This window comes from Leuciscus leuciscus (genome assembly GCF_965113295.1).
Source record: "Leuciscus leuciscus genome assembly, chromosome: 2".
NCBI classification, from domain to species: Eukaryota; Metazoa; Chordata; class Actinopteri; order Cypriniformes; family Leuciscidae; genus Leuciscus; species Leuciscus leuciscus.
Genome location: NC_138726.1, coordinates 59,922,502 through 59,940,817, shown reverse-complemented (window position 1 = coordinate 59,940,817; position 18,316 = coordinate 59,922,502). Strand labels below are relative to the sequence as shown.

Here is an 18,316-nt window from a genome sequence, read left to right as displayed (position 1 = left end):
CCTCTAAGTGCCATCTGAAATTTTCTTCTAGAATGATCATTTTTATCAAGCTCATTTAAGTTCAGTAATTTCACTTAAATGACAATTAATAGGTAATCTTCATTGCCATTTAAGTGAAATTATTGAATTTATACGAGCTTGATAAAAATGATCATTCTAGAAGAAAATTTCAGATGGCATTTAGAGGCTTTTGCATCTGAACTCTTCAGATGTATATTGACTAGTTTTTTTTTTTTTTTTTTTTGCCACTTTTTTTCCGCACACGGAAAATGAATGAACAGACTTACAGACTTTATTAACTTTTCCAGCATCATTGCAGGTTTACTGAAGGACACTGGTTTTAATGATTACAATACATCATCAATACAAACCCATAGTCTGAGATAAACTAGATTTAAACTAGATTATACAATAATAATATTAAAAACTATTTTTAAATAAAAACAATTACAAAAACAAGAGTAAACGCTCTCTAAAACGGTAAACTTGATCCAAACATTTGCAAAAAGGCCTAAACTATTGATTAGGGATTGAGAACTGAAGCCTCTTAAATCTTTGAAGCTTTTCTCTGATTGTTTGGGGAAAAGTTTCGAAGCCTCAGATTGTGAGAGTGAAAACACTGCTATATCTTGATGAAGGTCACATTTACTGCAGTCGTACACCAGAATGCACTGCTCCGTTTCTGGACACTGATGTGGTTATTCCCAGAGACATCTTTATAATGTCTATCCAGCAAACTCTACTTTTGGTGATCTTTCGAACATTATGTGTATTTTGAAAAGTTGAGGTAGAAACTTTGCTTCATTTATTCTACTATTAAAATTAGGTTAAATCTCTTTGGGAGAACTTCCGTTGTTATCTTTCTACTTTTATAAAATATAAAATATGAAACTTTTTATTGAAATATAATATCAGCTATACACTAATATATATATCTTTATGCTAATCTATTTCTGTTGCATTGTAAAAAAAAAAATATTCACAAAAACAAATATCTCAATACTTTGCCTAGATTTGATGCCTTTATCATTGAGAACTTATTGTAAAATCTCCTAAACTCATTGATAACAATAAGAACAACAAGTTTCTTAAGAATTATGATGATATTTTCCTTACTGGTTGAGGTGCCATTTGTTATTTCTCTGTATTTTTATTTTTATGTCAATGTATTCAATGCAGTGCTGTTTCTTTTCTTGCAATAATAATAAACAACAGAGTTCTTGGAGAACTTCCAGGCCGTGACCACCCTCGTGCAGGTCCCTCAGTGCCTTGGCCTGGTGGACCTGCAACAACACCATGGCAGAGGTCGCTTCCCCACAAGCCTGATAAGCCTTGCCGATCAGAGCCAACGAGTACTTACAGGCTCGGGAAGGGAGACACGGATTGCCCCCCTTTGGCAGAGTTAGGGCACAGTTGCATAGCAATCGAGGGTAGCGAGGGGGGAGTTACCAAGGTGGTTACATGCAGTGAAAGGTGCCGTCCACGACTTGGTAATCTCATCATGCACCTCCGGGAAGAAAGGTGGGGTGGGGAGCTGAGAACCAGCACGGTCCAACCCCAGAAACCAATTATCAAGCCTCAGTGGTTCAGGACACAGTGGAGGATACCAAACGAGCCCAACGCTCTCGGCGGCCCGGGAAAGCAATTTGTAACATTGACATTTTGTCTGGGTGGCTTATTAATATAAATTCATATGATCTCGTATGTTGTTTTCATATAATATGTATGGACCATTGATCAGACTACGGCTACATCTAATCCGGAAACTACAGAGCCACTAAAAGGTCAAGGTTAGGGCCGGATTTAAGCCGCGGTCACACTAGACTAGGGGCAGGGGGGGGGCAGTGCCCCTGTGTCAACAAGCTTGGCCCCCCCTCTGGCCCCCCTAAATTTGGAATCGTAAAATCACACCAAACAACTTTGGGTGCAATGCGCCACGATCTGCTTTTGTAGAAATATCGTAGCATTGTGCATTCTGTCAGTTCGCAGTTCTGGCGCCTCCGTCTCAACATACTGTACAACGCGACGAATAGTCACATGAAATGTTAACGCAGAGGAACGGGACACTGCAGTTCACAAAAGTTCATTATTTGCATGTGCTATAAAGCCTTGCCGGTTAAACATGTCATTCGCTGCTGATGCGCTGTTCTAACATGCGCTTTTCTGAGCGCAAACACCCGACGCGCACATGCACTAAAAGCCTGTCTAACAGCACCTGGATACTGGACTAAGTTATCTTTCGAGTCTTATATTGAGCTAATACTGTCAAATACACACATGGTTTACATAAACAAAGTTGGTTATGTCTAAAGCAAACAGAGACAATTAAGAGAAAATCTGACTGCTTGTCAAATGCGTGCATATTAGATGCGTCGCGTGCAGGTCTTAAAGAGACAGTAGCATAATAGTAAACATGCTGCCGCGTATCCTTAAAGAGATAGTTCACCCAAAACCAAACAGTTGCTGGTCCCCATTGACTTCCATAGTAGGAAAAAAATATACAATGGAAGTCACCGGGGTACATCAACTGTTTGGTTACCCACATTCTTCCAAATAACTTTTATTTTCAACAGAAGAAAGAAAAGTATTCGGGTTTAAAACAACTTAAGAGAGTAAATGATGACAATTTATTTTTGGGGGGAGAATTATCCCTAAGGCTGTAATGCTCAGTCACTTGCAAAATAGTAAAACCAACATGAAAAACAATTGTGAAAAAATCGTGCTATGATATTTTTGCCATATATCGCCCACCCCAGGTGTAGAAAAGTGCCTAGATGTGCTTAGATGTGTTATCATTATTGATCATTATATCACACTACAATAATTACTTGTCAAATAAATGAAACATAATGAAACATTAATTTGAGTTGAAATTGTTTTATTATCTTTCTTCTAGAGATTGCAGTGATGCATGACATGGTGAAAAATGACTTGAAATAATACTGGAAATAGGTTAAGATGAATGTTAAAGGTGTGCCCCCTAAAAGCACAATAACCCATAACCTGTTACAATCATAAGTTGTCCTTACCTGCAGGTTAAAGATGCTAGACGTTGTTTCAGGGTCCTCTGCGGTGTCCCGGCTCTGTCCTGGATTCGGATGCACTGGGCGTTTGCTTGGTATTAATATCTAAACTACAACAAAATAAAGATATTTCGAGGAGACTTGTCTTAAAAGTTTTCAGAATCACCAAAAAAATGCTTTTGTTTTACTTAAAAATGTTCAGAATAATACAAAGACAACAATTCATAGATTCAAAGATAAAGATAACAGAAATGTGTGAAGGTCTTCACCTGAATTGTGGCCCCGAGAAACAGGAAACAAAGCTTTTTATATTGTTCGTTGTTATTGGGGCTGTCCTAAGACTTTGGCGCTGTCATTATAATGCAGCAATTCCTTATAAGGTAAACAACTGGCCTTGAAATTGTCCAAGGTTATAACAAGTTTGCAAGAAGTTGTTGCAACATCTTATTTGTTGTAGCTTGCGCTTGAAAGCTTAATAAACATCTGACCGTTCCTTCACCCGCAGCTGTCAAAACCACATCCTGCCTCACCCAGCTTGTTTCTGGCTCTCCTCTCTGGTTGTCAGAGGCTAAAAGTCTTTTTATTTTTTAAACAATGGTAAAAGTCAGAGAAGCAGACGTCACCCTAAGACCTGCTGAGCTGTTGATCCTATTCAGAGAAATAAAGAAAAGCACAAACACTTTAGTTGCAGGGCAAGTTTGCATCATGCTTCAAACGATCCAAGCCTCTCCTGCAAATGCAACATCCAGCTTTTCCATTTGTCTGATAACTCGAGTCTTCTGTTTGCCGCACCAGATCATGCTGGGTAAGATGGCTTCTTGCATGATCTCTTCTTCCTATGGCGTGGTCTATGTCACAATATGAGGTGGATCTGGCTTTAGATATGGTGATGAAAAAAAAAATGCTTTTGCAATTGCTTGCACAACTTTTACAAGCAAACTCTCCTTTAAATCACTTTGAGCCCCAGTGAACAGCATGTTGGATGCGTGTTTGCAAGCTGCATGAAACACAAATAGTTTTGAGATTATTTTTTCTTTAAAAAATTGCATTATGCTTTCTAGGATATTTGATTTGATTTTTAGTGTCTATAAGCAATTTAGAAAAAAAAACAATAATGTAACAATAATCTTAATAATAATAATCTTAGTTGAGGATGAACTGAATAAATAAGATAAAAAAGGTTCATTATAGGCAAGTGTAACCCTAATACTAAGCTTCTAGTAACAGTGTAACAGTAACAGTGAGTAACAGTGAGTAAGAATCTATCTCAGAATTGTGTAATATTAACTCATCGAGTTTAAACTTGTCAACGAGTCCAGGCTAATGCAGCTCTTCACAACATGCCACCAGTGTGTTTTTTTAATTGAAGAGGAAGACAAGAAAGTGACCACTGCTGGGATGCGCATACACATCAAGTGGAGCTGTTTAAATGGACACTCAGGGGAATGGGAGTCATGTCCTCAACTGTGTGGAATGCCAGAAAACAACCTGCTGATTGCCTCATCCATCCTGTTCACAGGTTCAACTTACATATCTTTGACTGGGCTGAGCTACTGAATCTCCAAATTCAAAAAAAGACAACATTTTACTCCCTGCAGTCCACCTACCTCATACCAGTGATTGCGTATGCATACCAAGAGCATCACAAAGAGATAATGAGAAATCTACAACTACAGACAAGTGGTGGAGGTATTTCAATCTGTGGTGATGGTCGTTCGGATTCACCTGGATTTAGTGCCAAGTACACTACATACAGTTTCATAAGTGATGAAACAAAGGAAATCATCATGGTTGAGTTAGTTCAGGTAAATACCCAGCAATATAATGCTTGTACTCTCATTGCAGTTGTATGCATTTATACTGATTGTCATTATAAAGGTAACAGAGGCAACCAGTTCACCAGCCATGGAGACACTGGGGTTTCGGAGGTGTCTGGAGCGTTTGCTTCAGGCAGGAGTTTGCTTCTCATGACACATCTAAATCTTGGAAACTAGTGTCCAGCTCCAGTTCTGTTATCTGTGGGATAACTAAGTCCCACTCCCTGCAGCAAAAACACTCGTCTTCCGTCAGCATCTGTATACATTTTCTGCACTGGCTCCACCAGTCTCCCGATGTTCTGTCCCGGTTCTCTATGGCATCTCCAGCTGCTGTTGTCTCTACAGACATTCTTTCTCTTTCTGCCCTTTTAGCATCCATCTCGATTAGTTCTTCGTCTGTGTATTCCGGCTCATACATGGACGGTGTTACGAACTGCTCCGAGACACGAAGGTTGAGATCCAAATGCAGCTTTATTGTATGGGGCAATCCAGAATCATAATCAGATGTACAGGCAAGAGTCATACACAGACAGGCAGTCAAAACAAAGAAACAAAACAGGCAGGGACCAGAGGCAAGAGAGTAGTCGCCTGAAACAACGATCATTGTGTCAGGACCGCTTCCCACGTACCGACTAGGGCATGAAAAGTTCAGCAGATTATTTGCGCTAAATGAATGGTTAATGTCATGGTGCAATGAGCAGAAACTGCTCTTTGTAAATAATTGGAATCTGTTTTGGGAGCGTCCTAGGCTTTTCCGTGCTGATGGCCTACACCCAAGCAGATTCGGAGCGGATCTTCTGTCAGATAACATCTCCAAAATGTTAAATACCCTTTGACTAGTAACCAAAAGTCCAAATCATAGTCTCTGCTGCACCAAGTCAACTGATATAAATACTAGTGTAGAACATTGCATAGAAACCGTGTCTATTCCTCGTTTAGTGAGATCAAATAATAAATCTAATGCAGGATCTAGGAAAAATCTAATTGTTATTAAAACAGAAAATGTTGCTATTAGTAAACAAAAACTATTTCTAAAGCTAGGTCTTCTAAACATTAGATCACTCACACCTAAGGCAGTTATTGTAAATGAAATAGTCACAGATAATAGCTTCGATGTACTTTGCCTTACTGAAACCTGGCTTAAACCAAATGATTATTTCGGTATTAATGAGTCTACTCCTCCTGGATACTGTTATAAGCATGAGCCCCGTCTGATTGGTCGTGGCGGAGGTGTTGCAACCATTTATAAAGATATTCTAAATGTTACCCAGAAAACGGGTTATAAGTTTATTTCATTTGAAGTACTTGTACTAAATGTTACGCTCTTAGATGTTAGAAAAACATCCCTATTATCTCTAGCCTTGGCTACCGTATATAGACCGCCAGGGCCTTACGCTGATTTCCTAAAAGAGTTTGCAGATTTTCTCTCAGACCTATTAGTCAATGTCGATAAAGCATTAATTGTTGGAGATTTTAACATACACGTAGATAATCCAAATGATGCGTTAGGAGCTGCGTTTACAGATTTATTAAATTCATTTGGGGTCAAGCAAAACGTCACCGGACCAACTCATCGTCTTAATCATACACTCGATTTAATTATATCACATGGAACCGATCCAACCGATATAGATATCATTCCACAAAGTGATGAAGTCACTGATCACTACATGGTAACTTGCATATTACGTACTGCTGTAATATGTCATGCGGCGTCGCGTTATCAACCAGGCAGAACAATCCTCCCATCCACCATAGATAATTTCTCAAATTGCTTATCTAATCTGTCTCAGCTGCTGCCTGAACCCAAACAAACAGATGAACTAGAAGAACTTACTAGCACTATGAGCACCATTCTCTCTAGAACATTGGATGTGGTTGCACCTATTAAATTAAAAAAGGTCAGAGAGAAAAATAAAGCACCATGGTATAACAATACTACGCATGTTTTAAAGAGAGAAACCCGTATTTTAGAGCGTAAATGGAAACAAACTAAATTAGAGGTCTTTAGAATCGCGTGGAAAGACAGTATGTCACGTTATAAAAAGGCCCTAAAAGCTGCCAGGGCTGAGCACCTCCGCAAACTAATAGGAAACAACCAAAACAATCCAAGGTTTCTATTTAACACCGTGGCTAGACTAACAAATAAACAGACGTCACCCGAACAAAATATCCCGTTACAGTTCAGTAGTAATGATTTCATGAACTTCTTCACTGAGAAAATACAAAGCATCAGAACCACAATTATAAACGTTCAATCTTCAATCGGGCCTTATAATTCAGCTTCAATTATCACCCCGAAAGAACAATTACAGTGCTTTACAACTATAGAACAAAAAGAGTTAAATAAACTTATCACTTCGTCTAAAACAACAACATGTTTATTAGATCCTATACCAACTAAACTACTGAAAGAAGTGTTACCTGTAGTGGAATAGCCTCTCCTCAATATTATTAACTCGTCTTTATCTTTAGGTCATGTTCCAAGAACATTTAAACTGGCAGTTATAAAACCTCTCATTAAGAAACCCCAATTAGATCATAATAATCTAGCAAATTATAGACCCATTTCAAATCTTCCATTTATGTCTAAAATATTAGAAAAAGTGGTGTCCGCTCAACTGGGCTCTTTCTTGCAACAAAATGATATCTATGAAAAGTTTCAGTCTGGATTCAGACCGCATCATAGCACTGAAACTGCGCTCGTTAAAATCACAAATGATTTACTTTTAGCTTCTGACCAAGGCTGTATCTCAATACTAGTTTTACTTGATCTTAGTGCTGCGTTCGATACTATAGATCACACAATACTCTTAGATCGACTACAAAATTATACTGGTGTTCAAGGACAAGCACTAAGCTGGTTCAAATCATACCTATCTGAACGCTACCATTTTGTCTATTTAAATGGAGAAAAATCGATCATAACTCCAGTAAACTATGGAGTGCCGCAGGGATCTGTATTAGGCCCTCTGTTATTTTCAATATATATGATGCCACTTGGAAATATTATAAGGAAACATGGAATTAGTTTCCATTGTTATGCTGATGACACTCAAATATATATTTCATCACGGCCGGATGAAAACGCTACATTTTCCAAATTGACAGAGTGTGTTAAAGATATAAAAGATTGGATGACGCGTAATTTTCTTTTATTAAATCCAGACAAGACAGAGGTAATACTTATCGGTTCAAAAAACCGCCCACAAAACCTCGCACAATACAACTTTAACATCATAGGATGTCCTGTTACTTTATCCTCTACAGTAAAAGACCTGGGTGTTATACTCGATTGCAACCTGTCTTTTGAAAATCATATTTCATATGTTACAAAAACAGCCTTTTTCCACCTTAGAAACATTGCTAAGCTACGTAATATGCTATCAGTTTCTGATGCAGAAAAGTTAGTTCATGCATTCATGACCTCGAGACTGGATTACTGTAATGCTTTATTAGCTGGTTGTCCTGCATCCTCAATAAACAAGCTACAGTTAGTCCAAAATGCCGCCGCTAGAGTTCTTACGAGATCAAGAAAATATGATCATATAACACCGATTTTATCATCACTGCATTGGTTACCTATAAAGTTCCGTATTAATTACAAGGTATTGCTACTGACTTATAAAGCCCTAAACGGTTTAGCTCCAGTCTATTTAACGGATCTTCTATCGCCCTATAATCCATCGCGCTCTTTAAGATCACTAAATTCAAGGCTTTTGGTCATACCTAGGATATCCAGAACCACCAAAGGAGGGAGAGCATTTTCACATTTGGCTCCAAAACTCTGGAATAGTCTTCCTGATACTGTTCGTTGCTCAGACTCGCTCTCCCAGTTTAAAACTAGATTAAAGTCGCATCTCTTCAGCCAGGCATTCATATAATCCTACAGTTCAAACTACAATCCAGCCTCTATCCAATGCCAGAGGAGAACTGGCCCCCGACTGAGCTTGGGTTCTCCCAAGGTTTTTTTTTTCTCCATTAAGGCACCTGATGGAGTTTTAGGACACCATTAGGTCACTTGATGGAGTTTTTCGGTTCCTTGCCACTGTTGCCTTTGGCTTGCTCAGTTGGGGATATTTAATTTAATTTTATCAATCAAAAAATTCCTCTTGAAACAAACTTTGTTGTATTATTTTAATTTAATACTGTGAAGCTGCTTTGATGCAATCTGTATTGTGAAAAGCGCTATACAAATAAACTTGACTTGACTTGACTTAATCCAGGGAACAGGGCAAGATATCCAAAACCAAGAGACAAGAAAACCAGGAGAATGCTCAGAAATGCAGTGTAACACAAACAAGACTTCGCAGGGAATGAATGAATGTACAAGGTATAAATAGGCTGAGACTAACAGGGTAATAAGATACAGGCGAATGCAATCAATGATAATGAGTCCGGGCAGTGAGTTCTGGGAAATGAAGTGTGAGTGAAATATGATAGTCTGGTGTGGAGTGCCCTCTGGTGGCACTCAAGGGCACTCCAGCTGGTGACCGTTACAGACGGTTCGTTGAATAACACACATTCCTCGTCTTCATCGTCTCCAAAGTCCAAAACATTGGCATGGCTTTCAAACGTGGCCATAGTCCTATGTCTTGTTGTATAATATAATCTGCTTCTGTAGTGATGAGTGTCAGCGGCAGGTAAATACACTTGCGTGATTGGCTCTCTCGGTTGCCTAGGTCAGTGGTTTTAAAACTGTGGGTCGCGACCCACTTGTGGGTCACACAGTGAGAAAAGGTGGGTCGCACAAAGGCACTTAGCTGCAGCTAAATTTACGTTACGATGAGTGAAACAAAACCAGTCCGATTAATTACCAAACGACTATGAGTTTTAGCGCCCGCCAAAGTGTTATTTGATCGCTGAGTAGATGAACTGCTGCGCTTGTGACAGTCACAGTGCATGTTTAACTGAAAGAACGAGCAGAGAGAGTACTCGGTCGCGCGCGCGCGTGCACACTCTCTCTCTTCGGAGCCAGGCGAAAGTGTAAAAAAAGACTTCACCGTCTCCAAACTAAGCGCTGTCTTGCTCTCTCTCCCTCGCACATATTAATCAAAATAAATCGACACGGTGGTAAAAGGTCGGAAGACCAAAGTTTCATGTGGAGCATTCGGAGATTTCTTTTTTCTTCCTCAATTACCGCTGGGTGTGAATTGTGCTAAATAAGTTGTTGCCTTATCTTCTCTGAAAAGCGTCCCAGACATTCAGCTGACATAAAACAACACTTTAATTAAACGAAAAAAACTATCCAGTGATGAAATGTTTTCTGTGTTGACACAAATCTTGAATGTCTATGTCCTAACTGCTGGGATAATCACACAACGCGCACGACACGTCCAATTCGCAAACTAATTACTCCTTTGAACGATTCATTTTAATGAATGGACAACTGATCTTTCCAACAGCGAACTCAGGAGACGTTTGAATCAGTAACACTTTACAATAAAGTTCTATTTATTACATAAATTACATAAAAAGTACAGTTTGCTTACTCAAGCTTAAGCTTTAAAATAAATAAAACCCCTTGTTTTTTTTTTTTTTGAAAAGCATATGACTACATTTTTCCACACAGTGCTATCAAGAATCGATAAGAGAATCGTTAAAGAATCGGATAGATAATCAGAATCGTCAGTGGCATTATTATTATTGATAAAATCGTATCATTTCCCATCCCTATGTGAAGACGGTAAAATTATAATCAAACATTAAAGAACATACATGTTTTTAAAAGTTTTTTTAAGAGTTAAAAGTTTAAAATATTTTGCTAACATGAAGGCTTGTCACTGTCAGTCTTTTTACATCAGAGCAAAACTAGGGAATGCAGATTAAGACCATCAGCATGCATTGATTAATCCCATGGCATGTAGCAAAAAAAAAAGAAAAAAAAAGTGCGACCAAATCATGCTGGTGCGACCAACTGAGAAAGTTGGTAGCACCAGTGCAAGTGGGTCTTGAGATTGATTATACTTGTCTAGGTGGGTCCTAGAACGAAAAAGTTTGGGAACCCCTGGCCTAGGTAACTTAATATCACTCCGCCGCTGCTGTAGACTGTGCTAATAAATACAGGGAACAAAGTATAACTATTGCAATGCGATGAAAGGGTAGTTTGATTTCTAACATTATTCTCTCAACAGACATTTACATCGATAGTCTGGCGTTATAATTTATTTGCTTTTGGTGTACTGTGGAGTGGGTAAAACTGTTTTTAATGGCAGGCTAGCAGATACCGTTGACTCGCGCTAGCCTAGCACCGGCGAACTATGCAACTGGAAGGACTGGATGAAAAATGTTGAAAACTGTCTCCACTGATAAATAACACCCAGGCAAACTTGGGAATGAGGTCCGATGTCCAAAATCCTGAACCACCCCTTTAAGCAACAGACAGCAACATTTCAGGAACAGACTGGTGTACCCTCAGTGCAAGAAACTGCTGTAACAACACTATGTAGCTCTTATTGTATTTATTTTTTCTATCTCGTATTTTTATTAGTATTTTTTGTGGAGCTGCTGTAATAAGTGGATTTCCCTGGTGTGGGATTAATAAAGTCTACTTATTTACTTACTTACTTAACTGACTATAGTACAACATTCTCAGTTCCATGGTTAACCAGATTATCTCTAATGCAGTTTGAGTGCAGCTTTCTTACACGTACACAATCTCCACACTTGAAGGGTGGTGGTCTAGCTCCACGTTTCATCTTTCGCTGAACACACTGTACACAGTCACGTATGCCATTGTCACTTCCTCACCACGAGCTGTTGTGGTTGACAAAGTGTTTAACTTTGTGTGCATCTTCCTTCCTCTTAACAGTTCAGAAGGTGATCCTTGTTATCACGCCTGGGTCCACCCATCTTTTCGGTGAAGATTGTCATGTTGATCTGGTAATGACAAATGCACTATCATTTTAAAAATAAGTTGATGATTAAAAAAAAATGCAAGTTGTGTGTATCATCCATAAGTGATGATTTATTTTTTCATCCATTTGGGGGAGTTGCTAACTAAAAGCAATAACATTTTCCAATAGCATCATCATAGTTTAAAAGAAAGTTATTTTACAACCACTAGCAGTGTAGCATGACAGACGACTGAATCACATGTCATGTGACTGATCACTCTATATTAAAACTTCCTTCAGCAGGCAGTGAAAAACACTCATCTGTTTTGCACTATTAAATGCCTCCAAAAATACTACCATTTAATAAACATCAATGGAAACAAAACAAACAAAAATGCTTTTTGCCTGCATGAAAGACTTGTATCTAACAGCAGGGCCTAGGCTATGCTAACCAGCTAAACTCTGAGCCCCTGTTACAGAGGTGTAAGAGCTGTTATGTTTCTGCACTCTTCCATTTTTAGCAAATAAAAAAAAGTTTGTCTAAAAACAATTTTTGTGATGTTTTGTGATGTTAATTGTTTTGCCCTTTATGGAACATCAATGCCTCTTTAAGTAATGAACTCCATTACTTGTGTTTGTTTTCAGGGATGATAACAGACGTTTTATACTTGTGCTACAACTCTTAGGCCTCTACTACAAAACTTTCAACCTCTGTAGCACCAGTGCTATGTGCAAAAAAAGTTATCGTACAGCCCTGTGTATTACATATTTCTAGCACTGGTGAAACAACAGGGCCCAAAATGTAACAATCCTATCTCCCATAATGTGACAGTTTAAGGCTTTAATTAAGTCCATGCCCAAAAGTGGTGAAACATTTTGACCACATAGCAATATGCAGTGGTTGCAACACCATCATGCGACACAGGGCGACTCGTTCACAACATTGTCAACACTTTACTTTCTTTCTTTCTACTTTTTAACAGCAGACAATTATCTCTCACAGCCTCTAGTGGTCTGGTCCAGTATTGCAGTCTATGAACATCAACACAGAACACAACAATGTGTATGGAAGTAAAATAATGACAAATGTTTTTGAAACAAAAAAGCTTGTTGAATTGCACTACTCGAATTGCACTACCCTGCTTGCATTATAAAGCATTGTATTTTCAGGGCTTGCATTTTTATGGGCTGAAATTCAACATAGTTGTATATTTAAGCTGAGAATATTTCAATTCAAATATTCGGTCCATTTTATTTCACTTTACAAATTCGCTTCCACAAATTCAGTGGTTCAAATTCGACAGAAAATTCAACATTTGACATCTGGGGCCCGTTCTTCGTACGTCGCTAACTCAGTTAGCTGGATTTGATTGTTGGCGATTTGGCATGATCTTGGATTGTTTGGTTCTTCGACGCTCATCCTGAACTTGCTGTCATAGCAACAGGTGCGCAATCTTAAACCTGCTCGTGATCTTATTTCATGTTAACAGGATTAGACTGCGGCTCATAAGCGGAGCTGATACGGGAAGTCCAGCGCAGCACGATTCTGAGATATAGTCTCGTGACTCGTGAGATTGTCGTTTACATTATTAATTTGTTGGAAACGCACATTTATTTTCGACTTGTCGGAGTCGGGCTTTAACTACAGCACAAACTGTTTGCCTTGCCCTAAGATTATTTGCGGCTCTTTCCTTTACACTATTGGAGATGCGGAGAACTTGATGGAAAGTGCTGTCTGTCGTGTCATTCGGAGTTTACCTGGCACTTTTAGGGTTAAAAAAGTTTTAGTTTTTTTTTTTGTGCTATTTCCAAGCCACTAATTAAGACCCAATGTTGTAAAGCAGTTTTTCTTAAAGCAGTTTTTTTTTAAGGCTATAATAATTTTTTATGAAGATCATGCAATCATGACCATGCCGATTACAGTATATGTCACTCAGGCTTCACTAACGTGATTGGTACCATAGACTATAGACCATAGACTGTCATCAAGGCCTCAATGAAGGGGATTATGTGAACAGAAAGGGGGTTCACAATGTAAATGTGCAACCCAGTTACTATTGGGATTCTTAATATTCCACATTAGTAATATTATATCAAATAAAAAAAGGCAGTTGACTAAAATCTTCCATATCACAAATGTGAAAGCAAAATGGCAGGATCTGTGCATGACTTAAGCATTTTCAGAGATTCACATTTATGCACATTATTTGAAAGTGGTAAGGACAGTTCCACAATTAAATATCAAGCTCACTGTATTACATACACTTATGCTGATCCTAACAGAACTGCATTTCTTAATAGGTGATTATGACATGTTCCTGCAGACAGGTGTTTATGACCCCATTCCCTGACCCAAACCAGTTACAATGCAGCTCTAGCCAGGACAAGGGCACACAATGAAATGAACTTTGGCTAACTAAAGGGAAGATGTCAGTGTCTGAAAAGTCTGAGGGGTTGCACACCTGACAGGGCCTGTGACATTGTTGCATGTGCCATATTACACAACATTGCCACAAAAGAAAACACAAAAAAAAAACCTTTTCATTAACTGTTTAATAAAAGACAAATATGCTTAGTTCCTTGAGTTTTATTTCAATTGTTCTTTGTAAAGAAAAGCCAGTGGTCAAGTGCCTGCAACAAGAGATATTAGACACATGCCTCATGCAACAAATAAAAAGGAGAAGTTGTCTATCCACTGCCCACCTGTAGGCCTATGTGTCCTCTGTCTGTGCAGACTCTTCTGTAGGCCTTTCTGTAGATGTGGAATCCTGCAACTTATAGTGCAGCCATAAAGCATACAAGTATAAATGAAGTAAAGTTATGTATGCACTTGCAGGGCTAGTTCCTCCATATGACAGTTATCTGAGAGGGTTTATTCACTGTCCAGTGCAATGGAAACAAATGGACATTACAAAGTCTTATACTTTCTTTACTTTGGAAAGTTAGAAAATTTCCATCTTTCTGCACATATTTCAGCCACCACTTTCTTGGGAACAGATACAAGTGTTGGTGTATTATGTAAAAGTGCACAAAAGAGGAAAACACAATGTCATTACAATGAACTACACTCGGGAAAAATGCTCATGGCAAAATATTTTACATTAACATAAGTTTATCAGTTTTCACTTTCACAAGTCAAAGCAATTCATCATTACTCAAGATTTAACAGTTGAAATGACTACGGCCTTAATTTAATGCAGCAAAAATTATTTTACAGTGTAGGCTACTAAGATCTTTTCTTTTTTCTTTTTTTTTTGCCTTTTTCTTGGTTGCTTTTATAAACAGACAATCATTTATTTAACAGTGTCTTTTATAAAAGAGACTATAATATAACTAAAAATAATTACCATTATGTAGAATATTTTTGTACTTCACTTTTATTTGTTCTAGTGTGGTGACTCTGACATTACAATGAACAAAGTAATTATGCAATTATTAAAATACAAATATATAGGCTAATAAGTGATAAAAACATCTAACATGGCCACTTCTAACGTATTTTAATTGTCTGCTACTTTTTACCAGCCCTCTCTCCTGGCTTTTGCAGACTTTGAGGTGTTCCCTGGCGTTTTGATTAAACATTAAAACTCAGAATAAACTTCAACTATTAGTTCTTGCTCTGCTGAGGAGAAAAACTGAGCGCGCTCTTTGGCCACTGTGGTGAGATCTGGTATTGCTCTCACGTTCCTGATTAACCCCTAGTATCACTGTGTCTAGGTGATCTTTTGCTGTCAGGTCAGAATAGGAATTATTCCCTCAACTTGCTTGTTTATCATTTATACCAGTAAATCTAGGTGTAGTCCCTACACTCCCAAGGAAACAATAATAGACATTACTAACCAGACATATGAATTAAATTCATGCTTACCTTCCAGCCGAATCGCTCTTGGAACCCTTGTTATCTTCAATTAATAAGGATTAATGTATTGCTCTGTCTTTTGCTCTTAGAACTGTTTGTAAAAGCTGAAGTAAGACTTAACAGTGATTGTCTTTAGAAATAAAAGTTTATTTATACAAAAGATTAAAACACTGGTAGTACAAAAATTAATACTTGTAGTAGCAAATCAAAAAGTAAATGTTACAGGATATAATACTCCAGCTTATTCAATCTCAACAGGGCAGTCCTGTATGAGTGAATATTACAAAGACTAATTACCTTATCAGCAGTTCAAGCAATTTCGAGTAAATATGAACTCGTTCCCATCCGAGATTTATCAAGTTACAATATTATAGCAGAGCAGTTCAAACCAAAAGAAATTCAGCCAGGATTATACTAGAAGAGATTCGATTCCTCTCTAGGGATGCAATCCGACATCAAAATCAAAAATGCAGCCCTTAACAGTAAAAATGCAGTCATATTTATACAGAACTGGGTTACATTGTTCCAATACAGTTTCTTGGGTTTTTTCCAGAGGAACTCAGTCTCATGACAGAGTCTTGCGACATCAACCATCCATTGTCTCTGAGGGGTTTTTTGGTAACATTGCTGTTTCCCGTATATGGGCATTCTTGCGTCCTTTCCGTCCTCTGCGCTTTGGGCTTCCATGTATGTGTGTGCGTGCATATGTATCCGGAAGTGTGTTTGTACGTTCAAAATACCTATTAAAATTCGCAAATCCTGCCACACCCCCTCCTGGACGTTCAAAAGCACTTTCATTTACAATTCTCCTGTCATTCCCAACACGTTGCTTTCTAATAAAATCCCTTGGGTAAATCACATCCAGTTTATCAATTTTAACCTTAAAAAACATATACCGTAAAGGCATTACGAAATCCATGCAACACTAATGAAACCCATACATTCATTAATTTTCCCGATGGGAGAAACCCATCGTCACTCTTCCGTGCTGGGTCAACAGACTCTCGATGCTCCTGCGGAACCACCGCTGGGACACAGGTTTCCACCTGAACGAGTCCCGATGTCTCGGGGCCTGATCCAATTTTACCAGATCCTCTGGGTAAAGAGCCAGCTCGGAACCACTGTCCGCCAAGCTCTCGTCCAACACCCTCAGCTCCCACCGGGCTTGTGTCAGGCGCCACAGACAGATCTAGTAGATCAAGTACATAAACAATCTGGCCGTTATAACGCGCCTGTTTAGTACAGAACCCCGGAACAACTTTATTATTCCATAGATAGGTTCGAATGTCAACACAGCACATAGTCCTGGTCACACGTTCCCTGTGCCCAATTAGTAATTCAACTGCTTCATCTAAATTGATGATCAGCCATTTCATTGCAATGATAAATTTCATTGCTTCATAGGTTAAGTAATGAGTGCAGCCTGGATCCGTAAAATTAGCCCCTCGATCATAAAAAGCAAAAAGTCTTCATTTCGGCCATGTAATAACCCTTGGAAAGTATACAAGATTGCCATAAGTTTTTAAACTCAAAGCAACCCCGTTTGTGCTTCAGTTTTCAACGGGTAACATTTAACCTTCAGACAGTCATCACACATTTTATATATTCCATGTCCGTTGGCAATTCTCCGCCCATCCGGACCCTATTACAATAACACATCAACTTATGTTATAACAGGCAAATACAGTAACCAAAAGTTCCCAAAAACAAAAATTGCCATCAACTGTAATTCCTAAGTCAAATCTCATTTTCTTGTTATTCAAAAAGAAATAAAAGAAAATAAACTATAATAAATCAAAACATAAAAAATTATCATCAATTTCATACTAGCAGCAGTTTGTAGTTTCCTTTCCTTCCAAATATATATATATATATATTTTAAACAAATCAAAAAGATAGTAAGATAGAGAAAGGGAACATAAAACAATAATTATCAAACCTTCTATGTCCTCCCATAGGAAGGCTGTGTCTGTCATTTAGACAATTGTAGGAAGCCAGGGGGCCCTCCTGACTTACAACAATGTCATTGACTTTGACATATCAAATCTCATGCCGAAAGATCGTTTATAAAAACTTGGTTGTTAACTTGGGTTTAAAAATTTGTAATTAAATCAACATTAAACAAAAACAACCCAACATCACAAGTGAATAAAGAGGGGGTAAAAAATATATATATATAAAAAATCAAAAATTAAAAATGTCAATTGACAATATATATTTCCCTTCTTTGTTTTTTTTTTTCAGTTTGTCCATGACAATCATAATAAAATGCCAACAAAATCATAATTATGTTTCGTTTTCTTTTGACTCCACAATCAATCACAAAAATACAAAAAATGAAACAAAATAGTGATCAATCAATTGTTTCAAAATAGAACAAAGTAAATAAATCCCTTCAAATTCTATATGACCACTGTTTTGTCACTGTTTACTTTTTCGTACTTTAATAATACAATAATCTATTTCAGAAAAAAAAATCTAAAATCTGAAACACAAAGGAATAATCATTTATATCCAGAAAAAATAGCAAGAAATAATAACTTTGGTTCATTCACATTTACGGAAGTCCCCGCCATCATTAAGATAATGAAATACAGCATTGCCAAGTTTCCACCAATGGTCTTAAGGCTGTATGTCATCAATAATTTAGAATAATCAAAAACATCTAGGTAAGGAACACAAGTTCCAAACCAGCATTTTTGAGCCAAATCATTTTAATATAGCACTGTGCAAAATTATACACAGCGATGGCCACGGAAAATATCATTACTTCGATAATTT

The 18,316-nt window shown here is 37.9% G+C and overlaps 2 protein-coding genes and 1 long non-coding RNA gene across 3 annotated transcripts in view; 1 reads left to right on the top strand and 2 right to left on the bottom strand.

The window, feature by feature from the left end:
* Nucleotides 1-3,402, bottom strand: part of LOC309492451 (serine/threonine-protein kinase Nek1-like) — a 133,316-nt gene extending 129,914 nt beyond the window's left edge. Inside the window, exon 1 of the mRNA XM_082161438.1 lies at nucleotides 3,030-3,402. The gene's annotated coding sequence lies outside the window, so the exon portion shown is untranslated. The remainder of the gene's footprint in view (nucleotides 1-3,029) is intronic.
* The window catches only part of LOC309492560, a 292,953-nt gene that overhangs the window by 201,884 nt on the left and 72,753 nt on the right, over nucleotides 1-18,316 (top strand). The window lies entirely within an intron of this gene.
* The window catches only part of LOC309492459 (uncharacterized protein), an 83,811-nt gene that overhangs the window by 29,586 nt on the left and 35,909 nt on the right, over nucleotides 1-18,316 (bottom strand). The window lies entirely within an intron of this gene.